At 40.5% G+C, this 18108-nt stretch overlaps 1 protein-coding gene across 6 annotated transcripts in view; it reads left to right on the top strand.

Moving 5' to 3' along the window:
• Positions 1 to 18108, top strand: part of LDLRAP1 (low density lipoprotein receptor adaptor protein 1) — a 184113-nt gene that overhangs the window by 11507 nt on the left and 154498 nt on the right. The window contains exon 1 of one of the 6 annotated variants that reach the window (XM_089478470.1): positions 10689 to 10763. The exons of the other annotated variants lie outside the window; for them this stretch is intronic. The gene's annotated coding sequence lies outside the window, so the exon portion shown is untranslated. Of the gene's footprint in view, positions 1 to 10688; positions 10764 to 18108 lie in introns of those variants that run through there. 6 annotated transcript variants of the gene reach the window in all.

The following is an 18108-nucleotide window of genomic DNA, read 5'->3' as shown; positions in this document are numbered from 1 at the left end:
AGCTTGCTTTTGTGGCAGAGAGATGGGATGTGTTAATTTAAGTATGCACAGGCTTAGATCTGTGAGGCTTGGGGCTTAGGAGCACATGATGCTCTGCTGCCCTTGACCACAGCAGCAACCAATGTTTACACCCCCTGGGGTTATGAATAGTCTGCTTTTGCAGCTTTTTCCTGTGAGGATGCAGTGGCTGTGACATTCCCAAGATAAAGCACCTTTTGCCTTTCATTGTGCTTTCATATTAGCCATTCCCAGCCGTTCTCTTCTCACACTTCTGAATGCAACCTTGTGGTGTGTCAAGCTTAAAAGTATGCCACAACCCAGGAAATACCTACACTGCTGATGTGTAGAATTGCAAAATTGGAAGTGACCAGGGCTTGCCTGTGTTGCTTGCTGGATTTTGAAAGTTGCACAATGGGCCATCCACACTTGCTGCAATTAGGGTTTAAAGTCACCTGTGAAAGTGTGTGTGCGTGGGGGGGGGGGGAGGACACACAAATAAAAAACTCCTTTTTCTACCTGAAAGAAAACCTCTTTAGGAATCTCTGGGTCCTCCAGCGTAATTCTGTGGCCAACGTCTGGCAGAAGTTGTCCATAGAATTGCACTAGAGAGCCTACAAGTGCCTAGAGAAGTGTTTTCTCTTGGAATCTCTCAATTCTTCAGTAAAACTCTATGACCAACTGGCAGAGTCGAGCTGGAGGACCAGAGATTCCTAGAAAGAACATATTAATCAAATATGTGAATAATAAGATCCACAAAAGTCAAAGCTGCAAATGTGGAGGGGCAACTGTACAACCAAAAAAAATCAACTTTTTAAAGCTTTGGAAGAGACCATGGGAGTGATCTATTCTAAGCTCCTGCTCCTGGCTGAGAAGAAGCCACCACCTCCTGAGAGATGTAATTCATTTCTGAGCACATATGTAATGTAATGCATAGAAGGTTCATCTGAGACTTGGGAGATCCGTGTTCGGGTTTCCACTGACCTACAGAACTCACTGGTTAAATGTAGGCCATTTACTTTTCCGACAGCCTGACACACTTTGTAGGGCTGTTATAAGGAGGAAATAGAGAGAAGGAAAGGCACATATGCTGCCTTTAGCTTATTGGAAGAAAGGCAGAATATGTATTTTAAAAAACATCAAGAAATTTGGCTGGCACTTGACCAGAATCTGGTTCTGTAGAATTTCTACCTGTTGGTTCTAGTCTTGTGGTTTGCAGCAACACAGAACATGTCTGCTCTGGCTTCTGTTTCAAATCTTTCTTTCTAAAAGGCTGATTTTGAGCTGCCATAATCTGAACTGAGAAATCTGATATTGCAGAGATGGCATCTGTAAATTAGAAACTTTTGGGATGCTACAACTTCCATAAGGCCTAGACTGCATAACCAGTGGTCAGATATTGGCCCTCCACATTTGCAGCTTTAAATTTTTGCAGTCCAAAAATACCTGGAGGATCATCTCTTTTGTTACAAGCGCTCCTCATGTTTAGTTTTGCAAGAAAATAATTTGTTGATCACATTGTTTGTTACATATTTCAAAAAGCTCAGCATGATGTTCATGGGTTTCTCCATTCTTTCTGTGCAATATACCTGTGAGGTGGGTTTGGGTTCAGCTTCAAAAATGAGAACTTGTACATAAGCACCAACTGAACTTTGCCACTGAATTTCAACAGCCTTATTGTATATAATGGAACTTGAGCATACATGAATTTTGGTATCCATGGGTGGTACTTCAACCAAACTCCAGCAGATACCAAAGGACCCCTTTAGTTAAGTAATTTTTGAACATGTTGAATTGTCTGTAATTTATATTTTGGTTATTCTTCAGTGATTTCCTGCCCCACCAGGATGCCTTATCACAAATTAATAACTGACTGTAAGATTCATTTGAAGTAGTCTAAGGCAGGACTCTGGTAGCTTCTTCAGAGGGTGACTACTTCAGTAGAAGGCAGGCCTGCTACCTTTATACAAGAAGCTTGTGGAGGGCAGTGCCAGGTCTCCTGAACTCTGAATTTTCAAGGAAAAAAAACCTATCCCAAATTTGCAGTATTATCCACAAATAGATTTCTTTTTGTGTCTGCATATGAATGTGTGTCTATCACTTTAGCTGGCTTTCCCAAACTTACATCCTCTGGGTATCTTTAATAACAATTCTCATCATCCCCAGGTAGCACAGGTGCTGCTGCAAGCTATGATGGGATATCATCATGTCCAGGATACCTGGATGATGCTAGGCAGAAGGAGGTGCTCTGTACCATGGTAGTACTTTTCAGTTCATTATGAAGAAGCCTTTTAATTTAGCTTGTTTCATTTTGGCAGCTGTTCTTTTGCAAATAAAGACAGAGAGAGGGAGAGGGAGTGAGAGAGATTCTTGTACAGATTATCTGGATCTTATTATTACAAGCAGGTAGGATGACTCTCTCTTCTGATGTTTGCATGAAGCTCTCTGTGGACCTTGGAAAGAATTAAGAAACTTATCAATCAGTCAATCAATCAATCATTTGCAGTATTATGAAATTATAGCATAGCATGTGCTGAGCTCTGTGTTGGCACTAAACAAAAGGAATCTTCTTTTTTAAAGTTAAGAGTTCAGATTAATTGTGTGTGTGTTATGCAACATGGTTTCCCAGGTGCTGAATAACAATAGTTGCATCATTTTAAGAGGAAAAACATCATTGGACAAAAGCACAGATATAAACCTTGATTTGTGTCATACTTCTTCCAGTGCTTGAAAAAGTTCCTTGTTTTAAACTACAACTCCCAGAATCCCTCAGTCAGCGTGGGCAGAGGGCATGCTGGTTGCAGGCTTCTGGAAGCAGTAGTTCCCAAAGCAGCCTTTCTGATTACACCCCCCCCCCCCCCCCCAGCTTTAGAATAAGAGATTGAAATAAACTTTAAATGAAGTAATGTAGAAATTGGGGCATTTCATTTGAAGCTTTTTTGCATGTGCTTTTTTATTGTATGTTCAGAACACTTTGCATAATGAATGGATCAGGGAAATCTAGGAGTCAGTATTCTGAATTGATAGTGGCTGGACTACATCTATACAACTGGTTATGCTGGCTAAGGCTGAAAGGAGTTGCAGTCCAACAACATTTAGAGGAGTACACTTGTTCCTGGACTGGATGACTTTAAGATTCTTTCAACTATATGATTCTATATCAGTTACTCAAACAAAAGTATCATAAGGAACACCTTCCAGACTCACACTCTCTGGACCTATTTGCCAGGATAGTGAATAACCTTTGGATGTTCAGATCATTTGGACTTCAGTTGCTAGAAAACCAGCCTGCATGGCCAAAAGTCAGAGATTCTGGGAGTTGATGTTTAAACTATCTGGAAGAGCAAAGGTTGAGAACCACTTCCCAAGGGCTTGTTGAGTTTTCATGTGATACATCCCTGGCTAATGTCTGCTGATAGAGGTGCTTTTGAAGGCACAGGAGCAAAGCAATTTTAGCAACCCCCAGAAATATTGTTCTGTTTCCATATACATATATTCTTACCTTTCTGTTATAAATTGCCCCCAAAGTCAGAAGCACTTCAAGCTAAAGTGTAAGGCTGAACCTTAGTACAGAATTTGTTGAAACTTGTTGGTGTGTGTGTGTCTGTTTTAAAGTAGTAATAGATTTTTCCTGCCTGAGGATGGGAACAAAACTTGGAAGAAAGAACTCCATTTTGGTTGGGAATGATTCTCACTTATCAAATTGGCATCTTAAGCTTATGAACTGTGTAGTGCTGAGCAAACAATCTGAACCCAAACAACTGCCCCCCCCCCCCCACTATAGGAACCAGTGTGGTTCATGGAGTATATTTTAACAGCCTTGCAATATTGCTGGATAATTGCATACTGACCTTAAAGGAAGCATCACAATATTTGTTTGCTAGAGCCCTTAAACCTTCACTTTCAGTGTGGGAGAGGGTGAAGTTGTTTGTTTTTTGCTTGGTGGGGAAGGTATAAGGGGCGCCAGCCTGTTTGTTATCTTGGAGGCTTAATGCTTTTTATGGTTCTTAAGATTTCTGTGCAGTTTCCAGTCTTCATTGATGTGCCTTTTATCACTTATCTGTCATCCTCCCCATCTTTTATGAGCTTAGAATGAGTCTGACTTGGTCCGAGGCCAACTCTACGATTAGTTAGAGTGAAATGACAAATAATATGGGACAGCGATAGGAGTCTCCAGGCAGTTCTTCCTGAACCGTTGCCCCTTTGTTGCAAGGACAGTGATGTGTGTCCCCTACAAACTGTCTTGGGCCCATGAAACTAGTCTGCTACTTGTACTGGAAATAAGATGGAGCAGTCAGTCCGGTCATAGGATGGGTATCATCTTGTCTTTTGCTCTAAGATGGCTCTCCACAAGAACACATAAGATTAAAAAGTATGTTTGTGTGAGCCATATTTTCAACATTTATTTTCAAGTGCTTTGTATATCTTTCATAATCTCTCTGGCATCAGATGTCATAATATATTGTTAAAAAAATCTCTTAGATTATAAGATTATAACTCAGGCCTGTTCACATTTTTTCCAACATTCTAACTCATATTCTGGGTCTGTTTAACCCTATAGTCTTTTACCTGTTCATTATCCAATTCTAAAAAGTTTCAAGAGCAATATACAAAAGCCAAACTGAGCAAGTGTTGTTGGTTCATGGGGGAAAGCATGGGGGAAATTGGTGAAAGTGATGTGTGCTTTTATCGTCCTGATGGAGTAAGGTGGTTCCATAATAGGATCCCTACATTATTGTGCAATTACAACTTTCCATTAAAAATCATGGAGCAGGAGGTGGAGCAAACAGCATGGGGTAGTTGGTCTTGTCTCATTTCAAGTGTGTTAAAGCAAACATTAATGTCACTGTAGCACAAATACAGTGATGGTGTTAAAAGGGTGCATTTCATTTCTGCTACCTTAAATTCCAGGTGAAGGAAAAGTGGGTTTCAAATGGAATGACCTCAAACAGCCAGCTAGTGTGATTAAGTACCATAGTGTTTGAAAAACAACCTGTTGCCAGCTTGATGAAAAAATAACTCTTACATTCCTTCTTGCTTTTTGATTTGTTTCTGTTGCCTCTCAGGATTGATAGGAGAATAGAAAGGGGGGGGGTGAATCAAAGTGCCTCCAATATGAATTTTTAAAATAATAATTAGAAACTGTTTTTTCACCGATAAAGTAACTCAACTTTCAAAACGGTGTTTTGAAATGTTGCTTTTTTCCCACCTCTAAAAGTAAATATATGATGCATTACATGTAACCCATAATTTCTAAGCTCTGGTCTTGATTTGAGTGTTAGTTGAAATAGGGACCAACCTGGTAGGTGGGCATCTACCATTACCAGTTGTCACTGTGCACTTAATTTTTCTCTTCAATATGTTTTTCTCCTGATACCAGACAAGCATGAATAAGCAGTGGGGAAACAGAAGAGGGTTACTAATGGAAAATGGAAAAACAATCTTGTAAAATTCTGTGAACAAGTCAGGGAGACACTATAAAAGTCTGGAAGCAAACCTGAGCCTCACTCAGGCTTTATCTAGACCTCTAGGAGAATGAAGAAACTCTCAGTGTCTGAAATACAATAGCCAATTTTTACACAATGTGGCGTAATTTCATTTGATATACATACCAGAAGCATTCACAGTAATATTGATTGGAGCCTTTCTTTGGGATTATGAAAAGGAAATCAAACATAAGTTGCCATTATAAAGAACTAGATAGAAAATCTACAAACTGTCAGTAGATTCTATTTAACATTACTCACCTTTTTCAAGGGTAATATATTTGCACTATTAAATTATTTGGTTAACCTAGTATCCAAACTCAGAAGAGCATTCACTTTTTAATAGCCTGCCGTCTGGGTTCTTGGAGGGATCCATTCTAGGGATGCTTTTGCCTATGAGATGGAGGAAAAGTGGACACTATTGGACACATGCCATTATACTGTTCCTTTTGTTGTGGTCTTTCCTGTTTTGTACTAATTGTTCAAAAAATCCCAGATAGATAAGATGAATTTTATCTTTCCCCTCCTTCTTTCTGACCAGGATTCCCAGACTGAAGATAAAACAGACAGGTTTTGTGCCATTGCTAGCTGAAGCTCTTTGTTAATTCCGTTTTTGTTTATGTTAATTCCCATTAAGTTGGTTTCAGGATGACCCTATGAATAAGAGATTTTCAGGTCAACTTGTTATGAACAGGATCAAAGCTTGAACACTTAAGTCTTGATTGTTTTTATCTACCTGTGATGTAGTCCTCTTCTTTCCTTGCTGGCTTCTATCTTGCTTAACACTATTCCATTCTAATGAGCCATGAGTTCTCATTGTATGTCCAAAGTAAATAGTCAGTTTAGTCATCTTGGCTTCTAGGGAGAGTTAGGTCATGATTTGCTATTGGACCCATTTATTTGTCTTTTTTGGCAGCTTTTGGTATTTCTAGAACTCTCCTTCAGCATCACATTTCAGATCAGTTGGTTCTCCTCCTAACCGGTTTCTTCACTGTCCAGCTTTCACAACCATACATAGGAATAGGAAATATAATAGCATGGGGAGTCCTGACTTTGATATGCGATTATACATCTTTACGCTTGAGAATCATGTCTAGTTCCTTTGGAGCTGTCCTTCCACATCCTAGTTTTATGGTTTCGTGACTACAGTCTCCATTCTGATTTATGGAAAAATCTTTAAATATTTCAATGTCTTCATCACCTGCTTAAAAGTTACGTAAATCATCTCTGCTCATTATTTTTGTGTTCCTTAGATTCAGCTGTAAACTTGCTATTGCACAGGATTTTCATGATAAAAGACATTCAGAAGTCATTTACTGGTGCCTCTTTCTGCACACTACTTAAAGTGTGTCATTGTCATTGAGAGATTCTCCACCAATGTCATTGGGTAATGTGGAATTTATGAATCCTGGTGCTGATCACAGTGTCAATTGCAGTGCCTTTATAATATGCTGTATATTTTATATGCTGGTTCTTTACTATAATAAAGGAATTATTTACATTTTTACTTACAAAGAGAAGAGAGAAAAATATTTTCAAGTCACTGTCCTTGAATTCTCTTAATGAACTATGCTAGCATTTTCACTTTTTTCCAGGCTTCCATAGACAAGGGAAGAAAGGTATAATTTCTGGACTCCAAATCACCCTCTATTTCTTCAGTTCTGACATCTTAATTCATGATTACTATGCCTATTTTCTCCTGTTGCCATTGCCCTTTTTCTCCTGTCGCCATTGCATATGTTGGCATAGTTACACCAATGTAGCGCACCAACAGATTCCAACTGAAATGGTCTATCGATAATCGGACTTAATTGGGATGTAATGGTTTCCATTCTTCACACGCAGACACACTTCCCTTCTGTTTGTCATCACTTTTGAAAATAAAAATAGAAAGGGAGAAAATGAAGAATAGGTGATAGGATCATTGGTTGAAAAATGGTTTTTGCTGGCTTCCGTTTGTATGTTTTAAATAACCTTTTCTGCATGTAGAAAATCGGCACAGAGAAAATAAAAACAGACTTTAACTGTGGCAGAACATCTTCTAGCATCTTATAAAGACTCAGAAGTTATATTTGGTATCAGCTTTTATGGACTCTAGCCTGGTTTATGAGATGCATAGAGTATAGCTTCAGTTGGTAGATATTTATACACATACTGGGTGTTGGGGGTGATATATGGAAGAATAGAAATGTGTAAGTTACCAGCAAGTGATGATCTGAATAGTAGTTGCTTTATGATTATTGAAAGGTGATAAAGACACCCAGCATAGACAGGTGAACATATGTATTGTGACGAAAAGGTTTTGACAAATCCAAGTAGAATTTAACCTCAAGGTGAACTTGACGGTGTGGGATAGAAACAGGAGAAACAATGGAGAAGGGGTGGGAATGCAAAAATTACAAGGTAAGAAAATGGCTGAAACAGTAGCCATAAAACTAGCAAAGGTTATGTGTTGTACCTCAGACAAACCTGCCTAGTGAGGCAAGGTAATATGATGAAAAGCCTATTCCCTTATTCAAACCCAAGAAAGAACAGCCAAACCTGTCTGATGAATATCGTATATGGTTGAGTATAAGTTGAATTCATGCATAAGTTGAGGGCAGGTTTGAGGGCCAGAAGTATGGGTTTTTATATGACCCATGAATAACTTGAGGGTAAAACTTAGGGGAATCTAACAAAAGATCTATAGGATGAAGCAAAGAAAAACTATGTCAAAGAACTTACAAAATTCCAGTAGGCATAACTGCTTGCTCTCGCCCTAAAGGCTGGCTGGATGAGAAAAATCAGTGTTCCCAGGACAGATTACACTCTTGACTTTCACCAGGGGATGATTCTTTTTTTAAATACGAGTTAAAGTATAATGCATACATTGACCCATAGATAAATCAACTCAGGGTTTTGGGGTCAATTTTTTGACTAAAATTTCTAGACTTAGACATGAGCATAAACCAGAGACCGAGTGCCCAAACTGCCCAACCCAAAACCCACTTATTTATCACAAAGTGCCATGTTCTTTTGGCTTTCTACTAAAAACTCTGGCAAACTCTGTGGTAGGGTGACAGGGTGTGTGCCCACAGAGAGGGCTCTGAGTGCCACCTCCGGCTAGCGTGCCATAGGTTTGCCACCACTGGCATATACAATACTTGTTGAGTATTTCTTGTTGGAATTTGCTGCCAATCTAAAAGTTTTCTCCCTGGAGTGCTAGACTGTTTCTTCTTGTTTTACTTGCAGGGATTCTACTGTCCCAGGCATGCCTCAGGATTCCTCAGCTTTTTTTTCTCCTACATTCAGAGTCCAAGGTTCAGTTAGCACAATAGAGATGCAATGCGTGGGTGGCCATGGGTGAGTGACTCTGTTCTCACTGGCAGAATGCTTAGTATAGAAATAGACAGCGGCTGCTAAACAGTGAAGAAGCATATTCTGCAGTTTTCTGTCTTGAAGGTTCCCAGTGCAGAAGGAAAGAGCCATCAGTCTGCTAGGGAATACACAATAGGGATTCCTTTCATTGATATCAGGAGGCTCAGAGCCATTTCATACAATACATTAATTGTCTCGCTTGCTGGAACACAGAAGCTTTGAGCCAAGGTTTCTCCTATTAAAGCAACATTTAAATAGGAGAAATGAGATCTGTGATGTCTGCAGGTCATTTGGAACTTGGAGTTCAGAGGGAATGGATGAGATCTATACACCCTTCAAACACTCTTCTGAGAATGGCTTCCTACAGTCAGCCTATCTATGCAGATATTTAACTCACTGTGGCTCTTTCAGACCTATACTATTTTAGAACATGGGGGAATGAACAGTATGATTGAAAATTTCTTCTTGTCAAAAAGTCTTAGTGCCATAAGAATGGCAGCTCAGCTGAAACCCTTCCACTATCCTTCTCTATAAGCTTTCTAGAGGCAGAAAAGTTTTGATATTGGTGGAGGGTGTCATTCAAGTGTACTTTTTCTGCTCTCTTTCATTGCCTGAGTTGACATATTAAAAGGTTTTATCATGTCTGTTTAGTCTATTGATCTCTTTCTTATCATCTCAGTTAATTTATTGGTTTCCATATAACTGTACAACTTGTTTACCCATTCATTAGTACCTGGGCATCTATTTTCTTTCCATTTTGCAGCATATAAAACTCATGCAGCTGTTGCCAGATATTAAAGTATTACTTTTTAAATTACAGCTCCCAGTATCCACCAACCAGCATGGTCATGCCAAGTGAGGGGATTCTGGAGATGCAGAATCTGCTGGCAATATCTCTGCAGACAATATTAGAGTGTTTGCGTTCTGTTTGCTTGCTGCTTCTTTTGAATTGTTCAAGTTCATTGTGTTTGTTTGGAATTGCAAACAATTTTCCCACCACTGATAGCCGTTCTGCGCCTTGTTTATAAAGATCTCATAAACCAGGGTCAAAACAAAGATGGAGTAGGAGCTCCTGATATCGCAAGGGCTTTTGCCTCTCAACTTCCCTTAACCTCTGCTCTGCATGTAAACAAACTACAGGCCAAAATATTTCTGGTGTTATTATCGCAGGAGAGCCTACATTTTGGGAAATGTGAAGGACATGAAGTTCTTTCTTGGTTGTTGTACTCTCAGTTTAAAGATTGCTCAAGCATGTGTATCGCATTAGCATTTCTAACTTTAAAATGATAGCACACTAACACGTAGCCTGAATGCTCGCTGATCTTTCTGCCACATAGGAGCAGATGTTTTAGAGGCTTGTCTCAAAACGTTCCAGTGAGTGGCTGCCTTCTGGAATGCTTCGTGATATCCAGACACTTCTCTGAAGAATGCAATGGAAACCAAGAGATTTATTCTCTGGATGTTGTAGTGAGCTTGAGCAAACAAGCACACTTAGCTGCAGACAATGGCTTTGAGTCTTCTTGCGATATTTTTTAGATGCCAGAGCTTGCCCCATTATCAGGATTTCAAAATATCCCCACAGTGTTCTGTGACTCAATAAAGTCTTCCTTTAAATAGTTTACATATGTAGTATCCTGTGCATGGAAGGAGAATGTTGTAGCTCTGATAAAGCACATGCTTTGCATGTAAGGTTTCAGGTTAAATTCATGACATTTCTAGGTAGGCCAGCAAAGTCCCCTGTCTGAAGAGGTGCTGCCATTAAATCCGAAGTCTGCCAGCCTAAAGAGTAACATCTTGCAATCTGCATTTTAATAGAGAAGAAGTGATTAAAAAGTGAAGAGGAAAAGGAAGAGATTGCTGCAGGGGAAAAGATGCAACAATGCAGGTGTGCATTGTTATCTTCAACATAAATTTCATTGACAGGTGAGAATGGGCTATTGCTCAAAGGGTGCTACAAGATCCCTTTGCATACTGATACTCCAGACTAATATGGCTATGACGTCTCTGAATTCTTTCATTGTAAAATAGTTCTTTGGCAACTGGGCACTTGGTTTAAGACTTGGGTTGTCCTCACATCAATCCTGCAAAGTAGGTCATGTGCAAACCCACTTTATAGTAGTAGGATGGGAGGGAGAGAAAGGGAGTTGCAGAAAGCTATGTGCAGAGTGTATGACAGTGGCAGGATTTTAACTCACTGCCCCCCTGGCTCCTGCTGGTAGTCACCCATACATAATGAGGGTATTGGTTGCTGTCTACTGTTGCTAAAGCACTTCTTGCTCAAATGACTCACTTGTGCTTTCTGTACTTTACAGTTGTTGCTGGGTTTAGAGCTGAGGGGCTTGGAAATGCTAGGCACCAATCATCCTGCACCCCTTGGAGGTCCAGGTCTTCAGCATTCATGTTTTGCGCGGCAGGGCTTGAGTGGAAGAGGAACAGAGCGCAAAGGTTAAGTGGCTTTCAGAGCCTGCGGAAATTGTCAAAACAGAGATCAAAAGGCAGGGTGCCTGACTCCTAGCTCTGGTGCTCGCTCTTTTCTAGCCCACACAGCCTTGCATGCTTGTACAGTGTTTTTGAAGCAAGAAGCAGTGAGGAAAACACCGCCAAACTGTTTGCAGATTTCTGGAAGTTTCAACAGCTTTTTATTTGCATAACTTTAAAACTGTGCTACACACAGACCTGGGCTTTATGTTAATGCATACTTCACCTTTACTGGGTCCCAGGTGTTAAACTGTAATCCTGAGGTCGCTGATATGCCAGCCTTATGTCCCTGTGTACTCATCCACCATTCAGTGCCCTGGTTTTTAGTTTTGGGCCCCCCGGTATTGCTAAACTACAGCTTTTATGATCCCATGACTAAGGTTTCTGGGGCTTGTGGGGTCAGAGCTCAGGAAAGTTATTTTTAAGGTTGGCCACCTAGTTAGTTCTGGGAGTTGTAGTCCTAAAAGTAACTATTACCCTGATCTGAACTGCAGAAACACATTTGGGAATTACTGGTTTAATGTTTAGAATGAATCTGGCCTCCTAGCCACAAAGAGAGAATCTGACTCTTCTTTTTATCATAACAATCATGGCTTGTTATGTCACCTAAACCCAAAAAACTATACTTAACCTCAGCTATGGTTTGTTTGAAGCAAGCCACCTTCAAATAAATTTATGTTTTCTAGAAGCATGAGATAAAGACCATGAAATGAAGCTGTGTCTTTAATGGCTCTTAAAGAGGCGGGGGGGGGGGATCTAATCCTGGTCAACTGAGTGTGTATTTTTGTGGCACCTAGGCATTTTGATTAATTTTCTTGCTTTGCACAAAGCATAATCCTTCATCTTGAATTATTTTCTACTGCTAAAGGGCACGTTTTAGGCCTCTGCCCAAATATAATAAGCCAGGAATTTTCCTCAGAAATTTTCCTCTCCTCCTCCTCCTTCCATGCTTTGTTTCATGTTCTTCTTTGTATTGAATAATTGTTTCTGTACCCTTTCAGTACACAGTCTTTCCTTTTTAAGTTGATATATGAGCCTGTATGCTCTGATAGTCTGAGTATTAGGACTTTGGGAGGCCAGGGTTCAAATCTTCACTTAGCCCTGGAAACTGACTGGGTGACTTTGGGTAAATCTCTCTCTCTCTCAGCCCAAGAGGAAGGCAGTGGTAAGCTTCCTCCAAGTATACCCTCCCGCCCAAAAAACCTACACCAGGCTTGCCATAAATCAGTCAACTTGATGACACAAAGCAACAGCATCTATGTGGACTCTAGTGAAACAAACTGGTCCAGACATCCTGGTTCCAGACAACTAGTGTAAACTGAAGAGAATGCACTAAAAGAGGTGGGCAGCTATAGATGTTTTTGGCTTCTATCTGACAACCCTAGTCAACATAACTGGTGGCAATGGTCTATGGGATGTCCACTCCAAAAATAATATCACAGTTTCCTACCTCTACACTAAAATGAAGGGTCAACATTAATTGCCAAATTTGCTGGAAGAATACTCTTTTTACTAGTTCTCAGGGGAACCAATAAAAAGGATTTCCCTGAGGTGGGAGTTCCACAGAAGTTGGTAAAGTTTAGGGCTACCATTCCCAGATCCTGGGAGCTACGGTACTGATGCACAAAGGCCTGCCTGCCTGCCATTTGTTGCCACTGTTTTCACCTCTGGGAGGTGAGGCCCATAAAACAAATCCTTAGGCAATTAACAGGCTCATTCATCAGGACTAGTTGAACAAGCCTGTGTCCAAAACATACTCCTTTTGAGAGCCATCTGTGATTTTAGCTTTTTTAAAAAATGCTTCATGACTGAAGAAACCAGGAGATGCTATAATTTGCTATTGTAGTCTTCTTCAATGTGTTTTGGACCACAGATTCCATTGTCCCCAATCAGTGGCCATGCTGCCTAGGGCAGGAGAGAATTATAGTGCAAACTATCTATATAAGGAGCCCTGGTGGCACAGTGGTTAAATACCTGTACTGCAGCCATTCACTCGAAACCACAAGGTTGCGAGTTCAAGACCAGCAAAAGGGCCCAAGCTCGACTCAGGCTTGCATCCTTCCAAGGAGGGAGCTAAAATGAGTACCCAGACTGTTGGGGGCAAATTAGCTTACTTGCTAATTAGCTTACTTACTGTTCATCGCTATGATCTTTGGAATAGCGGTATATAAATAAAACAAATTATTATTATTATTATTATTATTATTATTATTATTATTATTATTATAGAAAAGGTGGTGCTAATCATCATACCAGGGCTGGAAGCTGGCATACCTAAACCACTGCATTTGTTTCAGATAATAGAACACAGAAAGAGATAGGATTCAAATCTTGCCACCTCATTTAGCTTGTGGGTCTTTGGCATGTTGTGTCCTGTGTAAAACGAGTGTAAAAGACATGTGATCTTGGAAGCTAAGCAGGGTCAGCCCTGGTTAGTACTTGGATGAGAAACCACCAAGGAATACCAGGTGATGTACGCTGTACTGCAGAGGAAGGAAGTGGCAAAGCCTCCTCTGAGTATTCCTTGCCTAAGAAAGGCATATGATCTTGGAAGCTAAGCAGGGTCAGCCCTGATTAGTGCTTGGATGAAAGTCACCATAAGTCAGACAGCAAGTTGAAGGCACATATGCACGCGCACACACACTAATAGGGAGCTACCTTATCCAATTATTGTGAGCTGGTAATGGAAGCAATCGGAATTGTGCTATGACAACAACTTGGGACAGTTAGTTTTTGGACTACAGTGCAAAGCAGTATTGCTGTTGGGAGTTTTTGCCCCCAAAGTGTAATGTTTTCATGGTCTGGTTGTGTCTCCTATCCTACTTTCTTAAAATCACCCTTGATCAGGCAGGTTTGGTACAAATTCCTTCTGACGTAAGAAACCAGGAGGTGTCCACTTTCTCCTCTAAACATTGTGGTGGTGGGGAAGCACCATCTTCCCCAATGAGACTCAGGCATGTTGCAGACAAATCAACTTGTGGTCAGTGGTTTCATTCCCACCCTTTCAGTGCATGGTCATGCACAATGGGGCAGTTCTTATCAGTGGTAACAGAGCATGAAATAAGGTAGTAGTGTTACATTCTGGGATGATTTGTATGAATGACATGCACAATGTAAAAAAGAAAGTGCTGTTTTCAAAAAAGTTTTAAGTGACTCTTGAATTTTCAGTCCAGTACTAGCAATAATTTTTGTTTGTTTGTTTTAATCATCTCATATGTTTTATGTATGTATAGAAGTTTATTGTTAAAAGCTAAAAGCCCTCACAATATAAAATAGATCCAAACAGTAAATATGTTTATAATCCCAGATCAATCCCTGTTTAGTTGTGAGACTCACCAGAGTGTCCTGCTGGAGCCAGTTACAGTCATCCCTCCATATTTGAGGCTTTGATATTTGCGGATTTGATTATTCACGGATTTCATTAATATGTTCTCTCTAGGACTGTCTAGGTCCTCCAGTGCAACTCTGTGGTCAACTTTAACTAAAAGTTGCACTGAAAGACCATTTGTAGCTACTCCAGTGCCATTCTATGGTCAGTGTATGTTGGACATTGACCACAGAGTTGCACTGGAGGACCTAGAGATTCCTAGAGAGGTGACCTCTCAGGGAAAAACAGTGTTTTTGTTATTTGCGTTTTTTCCATATTCACGGGGGTCTTGTTCCCCTAACCCTAGCGAATATGGAGGGACAACTGTATTATTAATCAGACAGACTTGCCTTGCAGGGTTGCTGAGACCCTTGGATTATCTTGCAATACACCCAGAGCTTTTGAATAGAAGAAAATCTCAGTTGATCTCCTTTTGTTCTATCTTATTTTACTTTGGCAAGGGAGTAACATGATTTGGGTGGCTAACAGCCTGATCCTGCACAAGCAAAGCTACGTATATTTGTATCTGTGGGTTTAGGAAGTCCCATGTCAAGGAATAGAGATTACAGATGACACTGTATTTTTTTACTCTCTGCTCCACTCATCTTTCCAGTAGGAGAGAGCCTACTCTGTACCATTTATAGAAAGAATTAACTCCATAGGCAGGAGTATCACAAGTAAGATAAGGATAAAAGTCAGGGACGTTTGATCCATGGCCGTCCAGATTAGGGGGGGGACTTCAATTCCCATCCAAAATAGTGCTAAGGGGTCAGGAAAGTTGCAGTACAAAACATCTGGAAGGCTACACAATTTATAATCAATTTTATAAACAGGGTTATTGGGGCATTTTGAATATTCCAGATGGACAAACTGTTCCTCCCTTTAATTTGTGGAAATTTAGCTTTCTAATCCCAGAGCCGGTGTGACGTAGTGGTTTGAGCATTGGACTAGGACTCTGGAGATCAGAGTTTGAATTCCTGCTTGGCCATGCAAACTTACCAGGTGACCTTAGAATCATAGAGTTGGAAGAGACCACAAGGGCCATCCAGTCCAACCCCCCTGCCATGCAGGAAATCTCAATCAAAGCATCCTTGACAGATGGCCATCCAGCTTCTGCTTAAAGACCTCAAAGGAAGGAGGCTCAACTGTACTCCGAGGGAGTTTGTTCCACTGTCGAACAGCCCTTACTGTCAGGAAGTTCCTCCTAATGTTGAGGTGGAATCTCTTTTCCTGGAGCTTGCATCCATTGTTCCAGGTCCTACTCTCTGGAGCAGCAGAAAACAAGCTTATTCCCTGCTCAATATGTCATCCCTTCAGATATTTAAACAGGGCTATCATATCACCTCTTAACCTTCTCTTCTCCAGGCTAAACATCCCCAGCTCCCTCAGTCGTTCCTCATAGGACATGGTTTCCAGACCCTTCACCATTTTGGTCACCCTCCTTTGGACATGCTCCAGTTTCTCAACGTCCTTTTTGAATTGTGGTGCCCAGAACTGGACACAGTATTCCAAGTGGGGCCTGACCAAAGCAGAAAATAGTGGCACTGTTACTTCCCTTGATCAGACACTATACTTCTGTTGATGCAGCCTAATGCCTGGAATGCCAGAGTTGGTAGAATAGATTGTACCATTTCCAGTCACAGGCAATGATAGTATTCTTCTAAATTTAACATAAAAATAAACCCCATATAACAATCAAATGGAGAACTGGAACACTGGGAAGAAATAGCATTCTACTGCTTTGGAATTTGAGTAAATTATACAGGTTAAGTCAACTTTCCTTTTCTATGCAGAATTTGTAAAGTTTGCCTTTTTGGACTGCATCATTTCCAATCTGACTGGGAGATTTGTGAGGACCGTAGTTCAGAAAGTAACTTTCCGAGGCTCTCACTATGTGTGTAGAGTGAACATAACACTCCTTGCCATTGTAATGTGCCACAGTGCTTAATTCAATGCTTTCTTCATGAGTCATCTTTCATATTTTTCTTCTGACTTAAATGAGCTTTGCTTTCCATACTTATAGTTTGGTTATGAATCACCGAGGATTACCTGGCAAGGTGTGTTGAATGTAAAGACCCAGCAGTTCTTGTTCACTCCTTCAGGAAAACCTCCTAAAGCAACCACACCTTTATCTGGAATCTGGCTGTAAAAATTGCTCTGTGTTATGGCTTGAGGGTTGGACAGCAGTATCCTTAAACAGTTCTTCTTAATCTTGGAAAGCAAAGCTCAGTTAAGTCATCTCTTTCCACCCAAACGCTGGTGCATTGTTTGCAATCTGTCATTAGAAACCTGGCAGTGGTGAAACCCACATGGTGAGAATAGGGGAATGGAAAGGTCACAGGCACAAAGCATTACTGAGATGCCAAAGTAATTATTCCTGATGTGGGATGGTGGTTCCCTCATAAAATCACAAAAAGAGTTGTTGTTGTTGTTGTTTTAACAAAGGCTGCACCTAGCAATGTGAGACCTGTCAGTTTTCATTTTTCTTGCTTTTCTCACAGTGCCAGCAGCCTGCCCATCCCCTCCTAATTCCATACCAGATTGGAGGGCTTTCCTTCCCAGCATGGGCATTTATGTATATTTTGGAATGCATTTTCCATAAAGTACACATTTTAATGCAGTGTTTTCATCAACTACAGTGTATTTGTGTGTATTTTTCAACTATGGATATGTTTAGTCTTGCCATTACTCCAGCTTGGCCCTTTCCAAATGCACTGGACTAGAAATTGCACCAAATGGTTGATAGGTAGGCCTAAATACCCTAAAGGCACCAGATCCTGTCTGAACCTGGAACTAAGCAGGGTCAGCTCTGCTTAGTACTTGGATGGGAGACTCCCAACGAATACTAGATGCTGGAGGCTATATTCTTGAGAAAGGAACTGGCAAAACCACTAACTATTCCTTGCCTAATAAAACCTTCTGAAAATTCATGGCATCATCATACATTGACAGTCAACCTGAAGCCACACACATACACACACAGGGTATGGTTTGTAGTTCAACACATCTGGAAACTGATTGTTTGGACAAAGTTGTCCTAAAGCATGGAATCTAATGACCTTCTTATTTCGGTTTTATCATTAAACTGGATCTCTTTCTTTCCTAACCTTACCAGCATATAAACTATTCACTCAGTCTTCAGACACTGCAGATTTTTCCCTGGATTGAAAATGAAAATATGGAATGATGTACTCAGTTCTGTTTAGAGGCTTCTGACCCACTGCCATACTAGAGTACTGCAAAGCTTATTGGTAAATCAATGTGCAGAAATATTTCAGGGGCCTCTGAGCATCTACAGAACATTTATCTGTGCTCCTGACTAATTGTATCTACTACACACACGCAGACACTATTGAGAATCAGGAAGCTTGGACTGCAAAAATCAATAGTAGAGCACATATTTTGCATGCAAAGGCTCTGAAG

The sequence above is a fragment of the Sceloporus occidentalis genome, unplaced genomic scaffold (genome assembly GCF_023333645.1).
Source record: "Sceloporus occidentalis isolate IW3139 unplaced genomic scaffold, rSceOcc1.0.p SCAF_13, whole genome shotgun sequence".
NCBI classification, from domain to species: domain Eukaryota; kingdom Metazoa; phylum Chordata; class Lepidosauria; order Squamata; family Phrynosomatidae; genus Sceloporus; species Sceloporus occidentalis.
The sequence above is the reverse complement of the archived record's forward strand: the minus strand, read 5'-3'. Positions and strand labels throughout refer to the sequence as shown.